The following is a 19,099-nucleotide window of genomic DNA, read 5'->3' on the forward strand; positions in this document are numbered from 1 at the left end:
AGTTTTGGAAGCCATTCTAATTGAGATCCTAGATTTGACTCATATGGGGGTTGGTTACACATTGATTGATGTTAACGCCTCTCGTAAAGTGGACCATAGGTGGCATAGTTGAGTGATAAAAGGGAAATTAGAACCGTGTTTTGGCTCCTCGTGATTCCCAATCTGCAGAAAGTGGTCGTGACAGGTACAAGTTAGTCATACCACTGGCAGATCAAAGTATGTGATGTTAGTTAAGAGAGTCGTGCAAGGATCCCATAAGATGCCAAAATGCCACCTTTTGTGGGTCTGAGTTGTGTTAACTGTGGGAACTCTCTGGAGCGACAAGGCCTCAACCTATTCGTGCTAGAGGAAGAAATCTGTGGGGCAATTATCTCCCTGGTGGATTGTTCCTTGAGCTTAGATCATCATTGGTGTGATGGGCTTGTTTATCGAGCAGTAATCACTCTCATAGTGGATATCATGGAGTCACGAGTGGAAGGTGTTGGTTTGATGCAAGGATTCATTAACCCGATGAACATCCATGCTGTGGCGGATGCAATTTTTGAACTATGAGAAGGGGTCAGAGAGAGCATCCTAAAGTTGTATTTTGAGCTCACTGATAACATTTCTTCTGCATTTGATATAGAGGAATCATCAGGAAATGGGTAGGAGGAGTCTAATGGTGATGAAGACGAGGAAATGGATGCAGAAGTAGAGAAAGAGGAGGAAGCATATAAGGGAGAGGAGCTAGAAGAGGGCATGTAAGAGGAGACAGACTCAGACAACAAAGAGGAAGAGGAGGTTGATGGAGAGGCATCTCGTAAAACAGAGCAGAGAAGAAAGGCCCTATTCGTGAGAGAGGCTTGGTGCACTTTCAAGGTAGGTGTGTTGAGCGGGAACCTCAACAATTTCAAGAGGCTCCTGGATTCAGATGATTGGTGGCTTCCAGAGGGGTCAACTGACAATCTCCTCAGCATAGGAGATGCAGTGGTGGAAATACTTCGCCTTATTAAACATAATTAAGGAATAGGATACTGGTGTTCGGACAGTTTGGGGTGTATTTGCCAGGATTTTTTGTAGTCGGGTTCTAATTGTACCTATGCTCTCTCCTTAGTTGAAGAGATTTTTGTATTGGATATGTGATAGCATAACTATGTATCTATTTTCTTTTATTAATATAGGGCGCTATCCCCACAGCTGATAGCACTTACCTTTTTTAAAAAAAAACTTCTATCCAAAGGTATCATATTGAAAGGATTATAATAAAACTATAAAGCCAATTTAATTTATGATTAAAATTATTAATATAGATATTTATTGATATTTCTCAATAAAAAATAAAAAATTATATATTATTTTTGAAATATTTGTGCAACTCAACTAAATTAAAAATTGCATCTATATGATAAATTAGAAACTTTTAATAATAAATATTTTATATATTAAATATTATATTGTATTTTTTAAATATTTTTGTAGATATGTAATTTTATTTTTTTTGAACTTAGAAACATTATATTTCTATGATTGAAATTTAGAAACATTAATTTTTTTTTTATATTTCTAAATTGAAAATAATAGATTATATATTTTTTTTTGAAATATTAATGTAAGCATGCAATTGTATTTTTTATTTTCAAATTTAGAAACATTATATTTTTATGTTTAAGATATAGAAACATAGAAAATAGCTTTGATCTTTCTAAATGCAAAAAATACAATTGATTGGGTTAGGATTGTAGGGATACAAAAGAATCTTTCTCATTTCTAACGACGTTTGTAAGGTGTTTTCCATTGTTTTCGATTTGTAGTCAAATAATTGTTTTCCATTATAAGTTCAGTAAAATAATTGTTTTTTATTATAAGTGCTGTAAAGTAATTGTTTTTAACAGGGTTGACAGTAAAGTAATTGTTTTTAATAGGTTTGATAGTAAAGTAAATGTTTTTAACAGATTTGACAGTAAAGTAATTGTTTTTTTATTGATTTAACATTGATAGACTGATTTTTTTTGGCATGTGAAATTGCATGTTTCATGGCTTAACTTTGGATTAACTAGTAGATGCAGATTATAGTTTTCCAAGTCATGTTAGTTACATTAAATATATAACTTTAACTAACATTAGTTTTTTAATGAAAATATATATAAAACTTCATGCTTTTTCATTTATGTAAAATATTTTTTTATAATAATAGCTTGTATATATATATATATACACACACATTTCTTATACATTTCTTATACGCAACCTTTAAATATTTCATTTCTCGTCACGTTACCATTGCGGTTACGTTTCTCCTTTCTAGTTTCTGGTAACTTAGATCTCCACATATCTTTACATGTGATTTTGAAATTCAAGAGCCAGAGTATGAGGACTTCGTGGTGGTTAAACCTGTTCAGCAATGACATAAGCCTGTGGCTAGTGATTTGGGTGTGGGTGCTTATGTGGGGCAAACGGCTCAGGGCACTATATCTCCTTATTGGTGCTTATGTGGGGCAAACGGCGAAAGGCCAAGTGCCAAGCCCATCACCAATTGTTGGTTAGCACTCCAGGTCTGGGCCAGTACATTTCAGAAGCTATTCTCTTCGTGTTGATTCAGTTTGAAGAACAAGCTAAAAGTCTAGTTGTTATTATTACAATGCCTGGCTGTCCTATGCATCATCTTGTTGAGGTAGAAGAAATGTCTTTGCAAACTATGGAATATTTACTTTTCGATAAGGCAGACCATTTGCTTGAGATGGGTTTTGTAGAGCAGCTATGAAAAATACTTGCTCAGTTGAATGAGACCCACCAAACTTTGTTTTTTAGTATAACCCTGCCTCGTAGATTTGGAGAATAAGATTAGCCCTAATCTCAAATTTACATTCTTTACTTTGCCACATGAAGATAAATATGCTGCATTGTTGCATCTGGTAAGAGAGCAGTTTGGTTCTCTGGTAAATGAATATCCTCGTTAAACACAGTGTTGTAGATTCGCTCCTCCAAGACAATCATATTCTCATTGGTATTGAAAACCTTGGGTTTCCTTAACACTATTTTGCATTAGTTGCTTGATGCAGCAGACCACAATTCCTCATATGGAAATGGTAAAATACAATAGGATTCCTTTAGATAGAAATAAAGGGACTATGACTGAAGCGTTGTGTAGCTGAAACGCCTCAAGAATGCATGCATTTAATATTTTCCACTTTCTCTTTTACAGCGATTAAATTGTAACAATAGATTTTTCATATGTTGGGTTCAATTTTTCACTATAGTCTTTGGTTTTCTATCATGTTTCCGTTTTCTTTAATGTTTACACAAAATATTCTACTTTTATTCTATCCTTCACTCTCCCTGTTGTAACTGTATAGGAACGCCTCTGGACATAATGAATAGAGTAATGAGTTAATTTAAATAAACTTTATACTACAATGGTTTTCTTACCAAATAAAAAAAAGTAAATTCCATTACTTAACTCTTGTACGCTTAACAGTAAACAGTTTTTATTGAATTCAATTATCTATATTTTTTATTCAACAAATCTCTCAATGATTGAGATTTAACAGATTAACAGATCAACAGATAAGAGTTAACACAGATTTTTTATTTGCATGACAGATTTTGTGTTTTATAAGAACACTAATTCCCCATTCAAAACAATACTTTTGACTACAAAATATGGATTATTTTAATCGTTTCCAATTTATGTGTCATGAAAATATTTCTAAAAGGTAGAAAACTATTATTATTAATTAATATAAAATATTTCTGACATAATAGAAAATTATATCCGTAAGAAAATCACATACTTCTAATTTGTTCATGTTCTTTTTTACATTTATCTCTAGTAATTGCACCTCCAAACTAAATATTTAAAAGTGTAAAGAATTTATTGATCTATGTCTGAGAAAGTTTAAAAAAGGGAAAGAGAGAATTATCAAATACCTTATATTGCAGCCAATCAAGATTCCGAACAATCTTGCCCATAGTTCTCCTCTTGCAAAAATTGTATTGCATGACTTCACAACAATGTTTTAATAAACCTCTTCTATCAAGATGTAGAGAAAACAATTTTAAATTCTTAATATAAAAATATATATTGTAGAATTTTTGCAAAATCTACTATTCACATCTCCTTTCTGCATATGAATGTGCAAGCATATGTGAATTTAATAATACAATAATTTTTGAAAAGAAACTATTAAATGTATTTAGAAACAAAGGAATTACAATCAAAAGAAATCTAGAAGGAAAAAAATAAAAAAGATATAATCTATAATTGTATAAAATGAAAAAAGGGAAAAAAATGAGTACAAAATTGAAAGTCTTATTCACTCATTGTATATTTTTCTAGATCCTTTGAAAGTTTTCTGATTGTCACACCTTGCAACATAGATATTTTGGAGATACTCTCTTGTCCTAACCCACAAGCCTGCACCTCCTAGGTCATTGAAACAACTAAAGGCCATGAGATAGAAGGATACCTATTGGAAAAAATTGACAAATGAAACAAATAAATAGTTGAATGGATCAACAAAAATTGCTCAAATAGATAGTGGGTAGGTAGAAAAATAAATGGTTTGAAATAAGTGGTCCAATAGTTAAGAAGGGCAGGTGACAAAAATATTATTTTATTTTTAAAGCCTATCAATAGTTTCAATTTTTGAAGAGTTGCCTATCTATGATCCAATGATTACAAATGATACTTAATATTTCTAAAGAGTTGTTTTTACAATTTTCAACTAAATTTATGCATCATGTCAAATAAGTGATCCCATAGTTAATAAGGGTAGGTAAGAGATTTTTTAATTTTAAGGTGAATAAATAGTTTCAAATTTCAAATAGTTGCCTATCTTATGATCCAATGATTACATAGGGTATTTAAGGTTTCCATGAAACAATTTCAATGGTTAAATATGGTAGTTAAATTTCCAAGTAATTGTTTCTACAATTTTGTACTAAACTTATGCCCCATGAGAAAACAATGATCAAATAGTTATGTTGGTTAGGTAAGAGAATATTTTTTTTTAACGTTTAAATGAGGAAATTTGGATTTCCAAAAGGTTATATCTAGAATTTTACATTAAAATCATGTAAATAAATGATCCAACGGTTATGTAGGGTAGGTAATGAAAATATCATTTTATAAATTTTATCTTAATGAAAAATCTATAATTTATATTTACAAAGAGCCACTTCTAGAATTTTCTTATTAAATTATATTACTACTAATAAACAATCAATGATTATATACAATAGCTAAGAGAAATACTATTTTAATTTTAATTTTATTTCAAAAAAGAATGATAAATAATTCATCAAAATAAATAAAATTAAAATAATCTTTACATGTGATGTGATATTATACTTGAATTATTTTATAATAAAAGGAAATAGTCCATTCTTACAATTTTTAAAGCAAAGTGAGTACCACATAAAGTGTAGTGAAACAGTAAGATCAAATATAAAAGGAAACATTCATAAGTGAGCCCATCTTGTACATGCTTGGCATCCTAGAAGTGAGCCTCGACCACCTTGATAATGGAATTGCATGCATCTTCATCACATTGTGAAGGCACACTTAGGCTTGTCATGTCCTATCATGGTGCAAGAACACTTAGGCTTTTATCTCATCGATGAAGACCTATTGAAATTAGAGGAGAACATGAATATTGTGCATCAGAGTCTAAAGTTAGTTGAGTATATTGTGAACCTCTATGTCTCTCATTCTTCTTTAGTTTCCCTTTAGATGATTGGGAAACCAAAGCTTGTGATCTAGAACTAGAAAGTGAATTTAACTATATCAACTTGGCATGTTCCCTTGTCAAGCGCATTCACAAAACACCTCAAATGACGAGATGGTGTGGGCAAGACCCAAATAATCCATGGTGAAACAAAATGAGGAAGAAAAAAATTGAAAGAGGCATTAAAGCTTTCACAAATTAAGAAATGTGCACTCTTTGTCACTCTTTTCTTTGCCAGAACCATGTAAAAATCATTTGATAGATTTGAATTTTTCCAAATATTCATATGAATGAGAAGGAATCAAGTACCAAGGATATCAAATATGACACAAGATGAATTGCACAAAAATCATTAATACCCTCAAAAAGCTCCTAAAATTTGAGCTGCATAGCACGAGGTGTGGTGCAAGAATCAAGATGAAACATAAACATTTTTGAAACATGCATGCCATCAAATCCATAGCCTGATTTTTCATTTCTGTATGCCGAACGATCTCAAACTAATGAATCAACTTTGATTAGGTCTTTTTAAAATAGGATCATAAAACTTATGACTAAAGCAATCTGGTCATCTTAGTCATCTAGCTATATGATAGTTATGGGGTGTAAGTTTTTCAGTAGAAGGTTCTATCATTGTAATCATTTTTTTAGATTAGGAAATCACTATCAAAGTATGTGTATCTAAGAGATGATTATTCTACCCCACCCTGACATCAAGAAAAACCAACTCTTTTAAAAAAAATTAAGTTGAGAAATGACTGATAAACTTATGAGGCACTCATAAGGGGGGGGGGTGACTCGGTGCAAGAAAAAACCTAATAAATCTAAGTACACCTTTTATCAACTTGAAAATCAATAAGCATGCAACAAATAAAACTACATAAGAAAACATCCAATAAAGCATGCAAACCATAACATAAAGATTTTCACGTGGAAACCCAAATGGGAAAAACCATGGTGGGAATTAATACCCACAAGGATCAACTATATAGAATATAAAGATATGACTGGTTAAGGTCATACAACACCCTGTTAGGAGTGGCACTTGGTTAAGAGTGCTTTAGCCCAGTTAAGAGATATTACAATAAGGCTTGTTAGGACATGCCGTGATAGAATATTTACAAAACACAAGCTAATGTGTCATCTTGTTACAGGATTTAATCTTTGGACCTGCTAGGATCCTACCATACCTTGTTAGGAGTTACCTTATGAGAGGATTTTCTTATTGTAACTGTTAGGGAACAACAAGTTTGATTGAACTATTGTTAGTACCTCTGTTCTTGATTGGATCCACTTTAGATCTGCTTCTATCATCGACTAAACATCAAAACCTAACTCCTTCCACTGCACGATCAAAATCTCACTCTGATACATAAAATCATATCACTTTCATCTCCTTATAACTTATGTTATGTTCATGAAAAACCTTAGAACAATTCCCTAGGTTAAATGAATCTAGTCATCTTGCATAATATGCATTCCTTATGTCGGCCAGACAAAATATAACATTTAGTCTATTGGTGACCGATCAAACTGTCTCTGCTTTACCTATTCTTTTTTCTTCATGCCTGACTACTCTTCCTGACATGCCTCGCTCAATAATTTGAATTTGAGGATGTATTTTCATTTCAAGACTCAGACCAATGTCATAAACATGTGTCCTAGACCGTAACACTTAATTCTTTACCAATCGTTCATACCGGTCTGATGATTAATGCTCTGTTCCTATTTACCAGTTGTTTGCAACTTAGCAAGTTTCCTGTTTAACTAACTCCACTACCAGTTAGGTTCTATTGGTTGTTCTAAATGACTTAGATGACTAACAAAATATTGTTTCCATCAATGAAAATGTAAATAAAGTCATCAATCAACCTATTACAACTCATCATCATCATCAAGCCAACAATCTCCCCCTTTGCCATTGATTGCAATACTTGGGAAATTTTTTGTCTAAGTGTCACATTACAACAAAAAATGACTCATGACTCAACTCATATACAAGCTCCCCCTTAGAAATTACATGTTATTATTAAATACAAAATTTTGACTGACATACATACTACTCCCCCTTAGACAACAATGACAAAGGTCAAAAAATATAGTTGAAAAAATAAATACAATATATCAAAAATTTTGGATTATCAAATGTATAGGAGTTCTAAAGTTTTACAATAGTTACATCTTATGAAAAATGTCAACAACATTAGTCTTCAAAACTTTTAGATAATTCTCCCAAGTCTCCAAAAGAGTAGATGTAATCTCTATATGTGTCTTGATCTGGTATACAAGTTCTTCCATGGTATCACGTGTACTTATCTCCAGTGTAGCCAAAATTGCCTTTGTTTCCTTATAACCTCTCTGCAAAATTTGTAATTTAGGGATTAGGTGAGTCTATAATTCTTATAATGATGTAGTCCTCTTTACCTATTCAGCCTCAAATGCTTTAAGCTTCTGATGTATACATATAACTAATCTACGAAACATGGTTGTTGAATCATTTAAGGGGTCAAATGATTCACTAAAAACTTTCAACTCTCACTTCTCTACCTTCATCTTCTTATCAATATCATCTAGAAATAATGAAAATTTGCAAATAGCAGACAAAATTTGTAGGTCTTGTTGTGAGTAGAATAAGCCAACAAAATACCTTCATCACTACTTGAATCAAAACCACCTGAACTATTTTAATTTATCTTGATGAAACATTTAGTTTCAAAAACTTTAAAATATTTAACTGGTGGTTTCAGGTCATACCACATTTCATAAGGTGTCATTCTTCTATTTTCTCTTAGTTAAAATCGGTTCAGAGTATACACAGCAGTATGAAGTGCTTCCTTCTAGTACATATCTGATATGGTTGCTTCATTCAATATAGTTCTTTCCATCTCCTTGACCATCCTTTTTTTCCTTTCTACAACACCATTTTTTGTGTTGTTCTTGGGGATGAATATTGTCTTCTAATGCCATGTTTCTCACGGTAGTCTACAAACTCATTTGATGTGAACTCACCACCCCGGTCATATCTTAGACACTTTATCTTGCATCCACTTTCCCTCCCAACCATCTTCCTAAATATTTTTAACCTCTCATATGCTTGTGATTTATCATGTAGGAGACGGACACATCTAATTCTTGAAAAATCATCAAAGAAAAGCATGAATTATCTTTCACCGATGATAGCCCTTTTTCTGGTTGGAACACACAAATCTATATGTAAAAGATCCAAGGGTATTGATGTATTATATTCTTTGGTCTTGAACGTTTCCTTAGTATTCTTACCTCTTATTCATTCATCAGAGAAGGTGCTTGACGGTTTGGTGATAAGTGGTATTGTAATGGTCCAAAAATGGTGAATGATAAATCAAAAAGGAAATACCCTTTCCCTCAGACAGAGATGAGAGTCTCGCTATTGATTACCATTCAAGCACTTTTCACCATGGTACATTAGGAATAGGAGAGGATGATTCACTAGATTCAATCTCTGCACACAAACATGGTAGATTGAATTCTGAATGAATTGGGAATGCTAAGTTGATCGCCTCTTCCTTGTTTGAAATGGAAACAAGTTGATTGAATTATGAAGTGCAAAAGTGACAAAGAATTTATTGTAAATTGAGATTGGAATATGGGATGAAGCTATCCAATTGGACTTGGTTGTAAACTTTCAAGATGAAGTCACCCTGAAAATTTGAAGAAAAGTTGTCTAGACTATGGTGGGAATATACATGGTCCTCCGAAAAATCCACCAAATGAAAAGGGTTTTTCTGCCTCTACAAATGAATCCTGAATCTGAAAGTACAGTTGTGCACCTGCAAGGTACACAAAGAAAAGAAATGAATATGGGTTGGGAGTGAGGATTTACCTTTAGGTCAAACCCCAGTTTTGGAATTAACCAAGTATGAAAGAAAGTATTTGCAAGTAGATGTAAATGAAAGACTGAATTGTAGATCACCTTAAGGGAGGTTGTAGTATAAATGTTGACAGAAGTGCTTCGGTGGAATTGAATGTTGAAATAAATCTCCTCTTCAATGGTTGTTCAAATCCTTGAGTTGAATGCAACACCTAGCCTTGAAGGGAGACTTGAGGATGGTCAATGCTGGAAAAGAATGCTTGAATGCTCTTGAATGCTTAATGAATTGTAAATTTCCCACTCATCCAACTTATTGAACTTCCACTTATGCAAATGAGACGATGAATTCCACTTAAATACATGTTAGTGGATTTAAATTTCATCGCGGGCCGACATCTAGAGAGTTTCTCGCTCGATGCACAACTAACAATGCAACCCTAGGAAGGGTCCTGCCCCAAAATAGGGCAAGGATAGGGGCGCCATGCCCTTGTATTGGGAGGAAAAGGGCACCAAACCCCTGTCCAATAGGGGACAGTCGTGCCACACCCCTATCCTACCCTTTTCTCTAGTGCAGAGTGTAGACAAGGTGATGCAGAGGCCAAGGAAGAAGCTATTTCCGCAAGCTGAGCAATCTTCAGTCTCTGATCAGGCTAGAGTATTCGAATTCGCATGCGTGAGGACCCTAATGCAGTTTAAAATTAATAGGGTCACAATTTTATGACACTACATTTATCCCCCACTTTAGTGGGAGTATAAGTTTATGCCAATACTTTTAGTAAAGTACAAGGAAACAATAATGAAATAATTTTACCACATCAAGGAGGCAAGACTCGCAAAGACTTAGTGGACTTGGGATCTTACGACTTTGATTGATAAAGTAAAAGGGAAAATTGAGAAGGGGGAAACATGAATACAAATAACAAAGTGTATGCCCCACGTTAAAGACACCGCACGTGCCTTATCGGGAACAATGGCTTTAAGGTAAACAAATATAGTTGATAAAAATAAATACAATATATCAAAATTTGGGTTATCAAATGTATATGAGTTCAAAAGTTTTACAATAGTTACATCTTATGAAAAATGTCAACAAAATTAGTCTTTAAGACTTTTAGATAATTTTCCCAAGTCTCCAAAAGAGTAGATGTAATCTCTATATGTGTCTGGATCTAGTATGCAAGTTCTTCCATGGTATCATGTGTACTCATCTCCTGTGTAGCCAAAATTGCCTTTGTTTCCTTATAACCTCTCTGCAACATCTGTAACTTAGGGAATAAATGAGTCTATAATTCCTATAATGATGCAGACCTCTTTACCTATTCAGCCTCATATGCTTTAAGCTTATGTTGTATACATATAACTGATCTACCAAAAATGGTTGTTGAATCATTTAAGGGGTCAAATGATTCACTCAAAACTTTCAACTCTTGCTTCTCTACCTTCTTCTTCTTATAAATATCATCTAGAAACAATGAAAAGTTGCAAATAGTAGACAAAATTTGTAGGCCTTGTTGTGAGTAAAATAAGCCAAGAAAATACCCTCATCACTACTTGAATAAAAACCACCTAAACTATTTTCATTTATCTTGATGAAACATTTACTTTCAAAAGCTTTGAAATATTTAACTGGTGGTTTTCGGTCATACCACATTTCATAAGGAGTCATTCTTATATTTTCTCCCAACTAAACATGGCTCAGAGTATACGTAATAGTATGAAGTGCTTCCTTCTAGTACATATCTGGTATGTTTGCTTCATTCAACATAGTTCTTTTCCATCTCCTTGACCATCCTTTTTTCCTTTCTACAACACAAATTTATTGTGTTGTTCTTGGGGATGAATATTGTCTTCTGATGCCATGTGTCTCACGATAGTCTACAGACACATATGATGTAAACTCACCACCCCATTCATATCTTAGACACTTTAGGTTGCATCCACTTTCCCTGCCATCATCTTACAGTTTTGAAAGCAATGTGAGTACCACATAAAGTGTAGTGAAATAGTAAGATGAAATATAAAAGGAAACATTCATAAGTGAGCCCATCTTGTACATGCTTGGCATCCTAGAAGTCAGCCTCAACCACCTTGATAATAGCACTGCACGCCTCTTCATCACATTGTGAAGGCACGCTTAGGTTTGTCATGTCCTATCATGTTGCAAGAAAACTTAGGCTTTTCTTTCGTCGATGAAGACATATAGAAATTAGAGGAAGAACATAAATATTATGCATGGGAGAATAAAGTTAGCTGAGTATATTGTGAACTTCTATGTCTCTCATTATTATTTGGTTTCCGTGTAGATTATTGGGCAACCAAAGCTTATGATCTAGAACTAGAAAGTGAATTTAAAGATATCAACTTGGCATGTTCCCGTGTCAAGTGCATTCACAAAAAAATCTCAAATGATGAGATGGTGTGGGGAAGACCCAAATAATCCATGGTGGAACAAAATGAGAAAGAAAAAAATTGAAAGAGGCATTAAAGCTTTGACAAATTAAGAAATGTGCACTCTTTGTCAGTCTTTTGTTTGCTAGAATCATGTAAAAATCATTTGATGGATTTGAATTTCTCCAAATATAATCAATGGATGAGAAGGAATCAAGTATCAAGGATATCAAATATGACTCAATATTAATTGCACAAAAATCATTAATACCCCCAAAAAGCTCCTAAAATTTGAGCCACATAGCGTAAGGTGTGGTGCAAGAATCAAGATGAAACATAAACATTTTTGAAACATGCATGCCATCAAATCCATAGCCTAATTTTTCATGTCTGTATGACAAATGATTTGAAACTAATGAATAAACTTTGATTAGGTCTTTTTTAAATAGGATCATAAAACTTATGACTGAAGCAATCTGGTCATCTTGGTCTTCTAGCTATATGATAGTTATGGGGAGTAAGTTTTTCAATAGAGGGTTCTATCATTGTAATCAGTTTTTAGATTAGGAAATCGCTACCGAAGTATGTGTATCTAATAGATGATTATTCTACCCCCTCCTAACATCAAGAAAAACCAACCCTTTTAAAAAAAATTAAGTTGATAAATGACTGATAAAATTTTAAGGCACGAAGAGGGGGGGGGGCATGGGTGAATCAGTGCAAGAAAAAACCTAATAAATCTAATTACACCTTTTATCAACTTGAAAATCAATAAGCATGTAACCAATGAAACTACATAAGAAAACACCCAATAAAGCATGCAAACCATAACACAATGATTTTCACGTGGAAACCCAAATGGGAAAAACCATGGTGGGAATTAATACCCACAAGGATCAACTATATACAGTATAGAGATCTGACTGGTTAAGGTCATACAACACCCTATTAGGAGTGAAACTTGGTTAAGAATGCTTTTGCCCTGTTAAGATATATTACAATAAGGCCTGTTAGGTCCCATCTATGTTAAGAGCTGCCTTTATAGAGTATTTGTAAAACACAAGCTAATGTGTCACCTTGTTACAGGATTTAACCTTCAGGCCTGCTAGGATCCTACCATACCAGGTGTTAGGAGTGACCTTATGAGAGGATTTTCTTGTTGCAACTGTTAGGGAACAACAAGTTTGATTGACCCGTTGTTAGCACCTATGTGATTGATTATATCCACTTCAAATCTTCTTCTATCATCGACTAAACATCAAAACCTAACTCCTTCCACCGCACGATAAAAATCTCACTTTGATACATAAAATCATATCACTGTCATCTCCTTATAACAAAATCTGTTAGGTCAGTGAAAAACCTTAGAACAATTCCCTAGGTTCAATGAATCTAGTCATCTTGCATAATATGATTCCATATGTCGGCCAAACAAAACATAACTCAAAAATATAACATTTAGTATATTGGTGACCAATCAAACTGTCTCTTCTTTACCAATTCTCTATTCTTCATGACTAACTTCTCTTCCTGACATAACTCGCTCAATACTCTGAATCTGCTAACGTGTTTCCATTCAAAGACCCATACCAATGTCATAAACATGTGTCCCAAACCGTAACAACTAATTCTTTACCAATCATTCATATCGGTCTGATGATTAATGCTATGTTCCTATTTACCAGTTGCCTACAACTTAACAATTTTCCTATTTAACTAACTCCACTACCAGTTAGCTTCTATTGGTTGGTCTAAATGACTTAGATGACTAACAAAATATGGTTTCCATCAATGAAAATGTAAATAAATTCATCAATCAACCTAACACAACTCATCATCATCACATTACAAGAAAAATGACTCATGACTCAACTCATATACAAACTCCCCCTTAGAAATTACATGTTATTATAAAATACAAAATTTTGACTGACATACATACTACTCCACCTTAGACAACAATGACAAAGGTAATCAAATATAGTTGAAAAAAATAAATACAATATATCAAAATTTGGATTATCAAATGTATAGGAGTTCAAACATTTTATAATAGTTACATCTTATGAAGATGGTCAACAACATTAGTCTTCAAGACTTTTAGATAATTATCCCAAGTCTCCAAAAGAGTAGTTTGAATCTCTATATGTGTCTGGATCTGGTATGCAAGTTCTTCCATGCGATCACATGTACTCATCTCCAATGTAGCCAAAATTGCCTTTGTTTCCATATAACCTCTCTGCAAAATTTGTAACTTAGGGACTAAGTGAGTGTGTGATTCTTATAATGATGTAGTCCTCTTTACCTATTCAACCTCACATGCTTTAAGCTTCTGTTGTATACATATAACTGATCTACTAAAATGGTTGTTGAATCATTTAAGGGGTCAAATGATTTACTCAAAACTTTCAACTCTAGCTTCTCTACCTTCTTCTTCTTATCAACATCATCTAGAAACAATGAAAAGTTGCAAATATTAGAAAAAAATTATAGGCCTTGCTGTGAGTAGAATAAGACAAGAAAATATCTTCATCACTACTTGAATCAAAACCACCTAAACTATTTTCATCTATCTTGATGAAACATTTACTTTCAAAAATTTGAAATATTTAACTAGTGGTTTCCGGTCATACCGTATTTCATAAGGTGTCATTCTTATATTTTCTCTCAGCTAAACCCAGTTCTGAGTATGCATAGCAGTATGAAGTGCTTCCTTCCAATACATATCTGGTATGTTTGCTTCATTCAACATAGTTCTTTCCATCTCCTTGACCATCCATTTTTTTCCTTTCTACAACACCATTTTGTTGTGTTGTTCTTGGGGATGAATATTGTCTTTTGATGCCATATCTCTCACGATAGTAGATTGATGGTAGATTGAATTCTGAATGAATTGGGAATGCTAACTTTATCACCTCTTCCTTGTTTGAAATGGAAACGAATTTATTGAATTATGAAGTGTGAAAGTGACAAGGAATTGATTATAAATTGAGATTGGAATATGGGATGAAGCTATCCACTTGGATCTAGTAGTAAAATGTTGAGATGAAATCACCCTGCAAATTTGAGGAAAAGTTATTTGGACCATGGTGGGAATGTACATGGTCCTCTGAAAAATATTCAAAATGAAAAGGGTTTTTCTGCCTCTGCAAATGAAGCCTAAATCTGAAAGTACAGTTGCACACCTGCAATGTACACATAGAAAAGAGAGGAAGATGGGTTGGGATTGGGGATTTTCCTTTAGGTCAAACCCGAGTTTTGGAATTAAACAAGTAATGAAAGAAAGTACTTGCAAGTAGAAGTAAATGAAAGATTGAATTGTGAACCACTTCAAGGGAGGTTGTAGTAGCAATGTTGATAGAAGTGCTTGTGTGGAATTGAATGTTGAAATCAATCTCCTCTTCAATGGTTGAATCCTTGAGTTGAATGCAACACCTAGCCTTGAAGGGAGACTTTAGGATGGTGAATGTTGGAAAAGAATGTTGTAAAAGAATACATGAATGCTCTTGAATGCTTGATCAATTGTAAATTTCCCACTCATCCAACTTATTGAACTTCCACTTATGGAAATGAGAGGATGAATTCCCCTTAAATACATGTTAGTGGATTTAAATTTCGTCATGGGCCGACATCAGGAGAGTTTCCCGCGCGATGCACAACTAACAATGGAACCCTAGGAAGGGTCCTACCCCAAAATAGGGCAGGAATAGGGGTACCTTGCCCCTATCTTGGGAGGACAAGGATGCCACACCCCTGTCCAATGGGGGACAATTGTACCACACCCCTATCCTACCCATTTGTCCATGGTAGAGTGCAAACAGGGTGATGCAAAGGCCAAGGAAGAAGCTATTTCCACAAGTTGAGAAATCTCCAGTCTATGATCAGGCTAGAGGATTCAAATTTGCATGCGTGAGGACCCTAATGCAGTGAAAAATGTTAGAGTAATTGGGTCGTTACTTGATTAATTAAGCAATATTTTTTTAATTCTTTAAGTTCCCTATTATCTCTTTTTACACTTAAGCTAACATTAGGTTCATAATAATCAATTCTTTTATTAATTATTATGTGCAAGCCTAGGTTTTCCCTTTTAGGGTTTCTTTACCTATTAGAGGTTAATTTTCTTTTCCTTGTATGATTATCACATTACACATGTTGTGAATACTAAGCTCTCATATTTTTTAGCATATTTTCTATGTATTATTTTTTTGTTATTTGCTTCCTTGCTTCTCCTTATAACAGGTTATTTAGCTTGCAGAGAGCTTTAGGCTCCTGTGGTGTTGTATTTCTCAACTCTCACATGGCATCATAGCTTCAGATTTGTAGCTATGTGTTCTTGTTTTGAGAATTTTTTCCATTGGAAGCAGATCTGGGGTTTCAAGAATTTTTTTATGTGCTTAGGGATAAGCCTTTTTTCTGAGCACTTTGGGCCTAAACGAACCTCACCATTGTGCTCAAAAGGCCCAAAAACCCTATAGTCATATAGAAATTTCCTAGTTTTGACTCCTAAGAATTTGGGGGTAATTTTTCTTCAGTACTATGTCGTACGGCCCTGGCACGCAGTTCGTGAAAAAAAATTTAAATTTTTTTTTTGCCTTTTTACGACATGCAGGTTGAATTTTTTATTTTAAGAAAAAAAATTAAAAAAAATAAAAAATCAAAAGCTTTGGAAAAAGGTGTTGAAAAGAAATAGTTTTTTGAAAAAATTAGTTTTGTAGGTTTTGGAGGGTACTCCATACCCCTGAAAATCCGGCCGCTGACTGTCTGTCTAGTCGACTAGACCTATCAGTGCCAGTCCCTATCAGCCCTCCAACCCCTGTCGGCCCCAGCCGGCCCTCCGGCCCCCGTCGGCTATTGCCCTTGCTGGCCACGCCCTCCAGCCCCCATCGACCCCTACCCCTACCAGCGGCTACCCCACTGCCAGCTTCCCCTTTCCCCATTGACGCCTACTTACTTGCTATCGCCACTCACCGGAGACCTCCCCCCACCACCAACTTCCCCTTCTCGCCACCAGCGCCTGCTTACTTGTCACTGTCGCCCGCTAGAACCATTCTCTCCACCACTGGCCGCCTTGGCACCTCTCAACACCGCCACTCTACCGCTCCTCCATGGAGTGCCGTCGGAGTGCCACCACTGCTAGGCCCCTACCACTGAACCTCCACCCTCTTGTCTTTTAAGGGGGGGGTTCATTTTTTGGCCATATCTTGCACATACGGAGTCATTTTTCCAAAAACAAATAGGCAACAAAAAGATGGTTTTGAGACGGACCTCGTGGTGTTGGAATTTTTTCTCTATTTTTTTATTTGATTGTACTTTTTTCCAGTTAAAGTCGAGACTCTTTTCTACACTTCCGAGGCTGTAGAATGGGCAAACGGACTCTGTTTTTTGAAAATGAATAGGCGTTGCGAAGTTCTCAGCATGCTCTAGTTAGATATGTGATCTTGTTTCTCAGAATTTTCATCAGGTACATGAGATTTCAGTTTGAATTTTTTTTCTTATGCACTACTTCCTTGTCCTCAATATGTAGTAGGGTTTGGGTTTATCCATTGTGGGGTCTATTTTTTTCTCGCTTTCTATCATTTATATCGGAAATCAAGAACACCAAAACTCTCAAAACAAACAAAACCTTTTGCATCTTCTGTCTATTCTTAAAGATCACATAATAAAATAAAACCAACAAGCAGGTGTAGGTACAAGGTTTTCATGGCAAATCCTTTAGTTGAGTTGTTGACATCACACAACTGTCACACCTGGAAGCCCCGCATCAAGAGGCTTCTCCAGGCATGAGGGTTGTGGTCTTGTTTGGATGAAGTTTAGCCTCTATTGCAGCATCCTTATGAGCTTCTACAACACAGAAACAAGATGGATGAGGCCATGGGTTTGCTCTCTTTGCATGTCTCTGGCAGTCTTCTATTTCACCTTGATGAGTTTCTCACTCCTCACGCTATGTGGTTGAAGTTTGAGTCTCTCTTCGGGATGGTTAATGAGATTCGGGCATTACAGATTGAGGCAAAGTTGGTTTCCTTGTCACCTAATTCCTTTCCACCATTGAGGATTTTTTGAACAAGTTCAAGACTACCAGATCTATTCTCCAAGGATGTGGCAAGATCAAGACAGACACAGAGTGCATTCACTTGATTCTTTTGAAGCTTCGGGGTCATTTTCAGTTTTTTCTCCTCTTCTTTCTACTCCAACATGGATGGCTTGGGTGCTCGTTTCATTATGCCTACCTTTGATGTCTTTTGTTAGCATTTATCTCATGAGCAGTCTCATCTTTCTCAACTAGATATGCTCTCAAGGTCCAAGAGAAAAGAATTGGTTGCTGAGTCCTTTAAGGAGAAGCAAATGCAAAAATTGAAGCCAAAGAAGAATTCTGCAAGCAATGAGCATTCCTCCAAGCCTCCTCCTAAGTTTGATTCTAAACCATGATTTCCTCTGAAACATGGGAAATATTCACAGTCTGGTGAGTCTTCCTCCAAGACTAAGAAGAAATCAAGAGACACTTGTAGTTTTTGTGGCAAGGAAGGACATCCAGTTTCTAGGTGTTGGAAACGCTTAGAGGCTATAGAGGAAGCCATGCAGCAAAATAACATCTACTTACCTCAGGCGTCTTCTCCTTCCATAGGGAAAGGTCAAGCTTTGATTGCTCGAGCTTTGACCTATGGGTGCACATGGATACTAGATTATGGTGCTTCTCACTATGTGACTCACACTCAACAGTTAGTTACTTCTCTTGCCTCTTGTGGTACTTCACAGATTGCAGTGGGTGACCCAGTTTAGCTTTCAGTCTTGGGTTTAGGTTCTGTCTCTTTCGATGGGGGTACTCTACAGGATGTTCTGGTTGTCCCTAACATTTTGAGAAACCTCTTGTCCATTTATCAAATTTGTCATTCTGGCTCTAGTAAGAAAGTTGAGTTCTCACCACATGATGTGGTTATTCGGGACCTCCATGACTCTGATTTGGTTGTGGCTACTAGGAGTGTTGATACTGCATCTCATTTGTATAGATTTCATGGATTTGAGCCCTCTTTAGGTGCAGGTTCATCTCTTATAGCACATGCAAATTCAGTGAGTAAGCTTTGGCATGAGTGCTTGGGCCATGTCAATTATAGATATCTTCAGCAAATGACTACACAGGCACTTGTTCTTGGGCTCCCAC

The sequence above is a fragment of the Cryptomeria japonica genome, chromosome 3, assembly GCF_030272615.1.
Source record: "Cryptomeria japonica chromosome 3, Sugi_1.0, whole genome shotgun sequence".
Taxonomy (NCBI): Eukaryota; Viridiplantae; Streptophyta; class Pinopsida; order Cupressales; family Cupressaceae; genus Cryptomeria; species Cryptomeria japonica.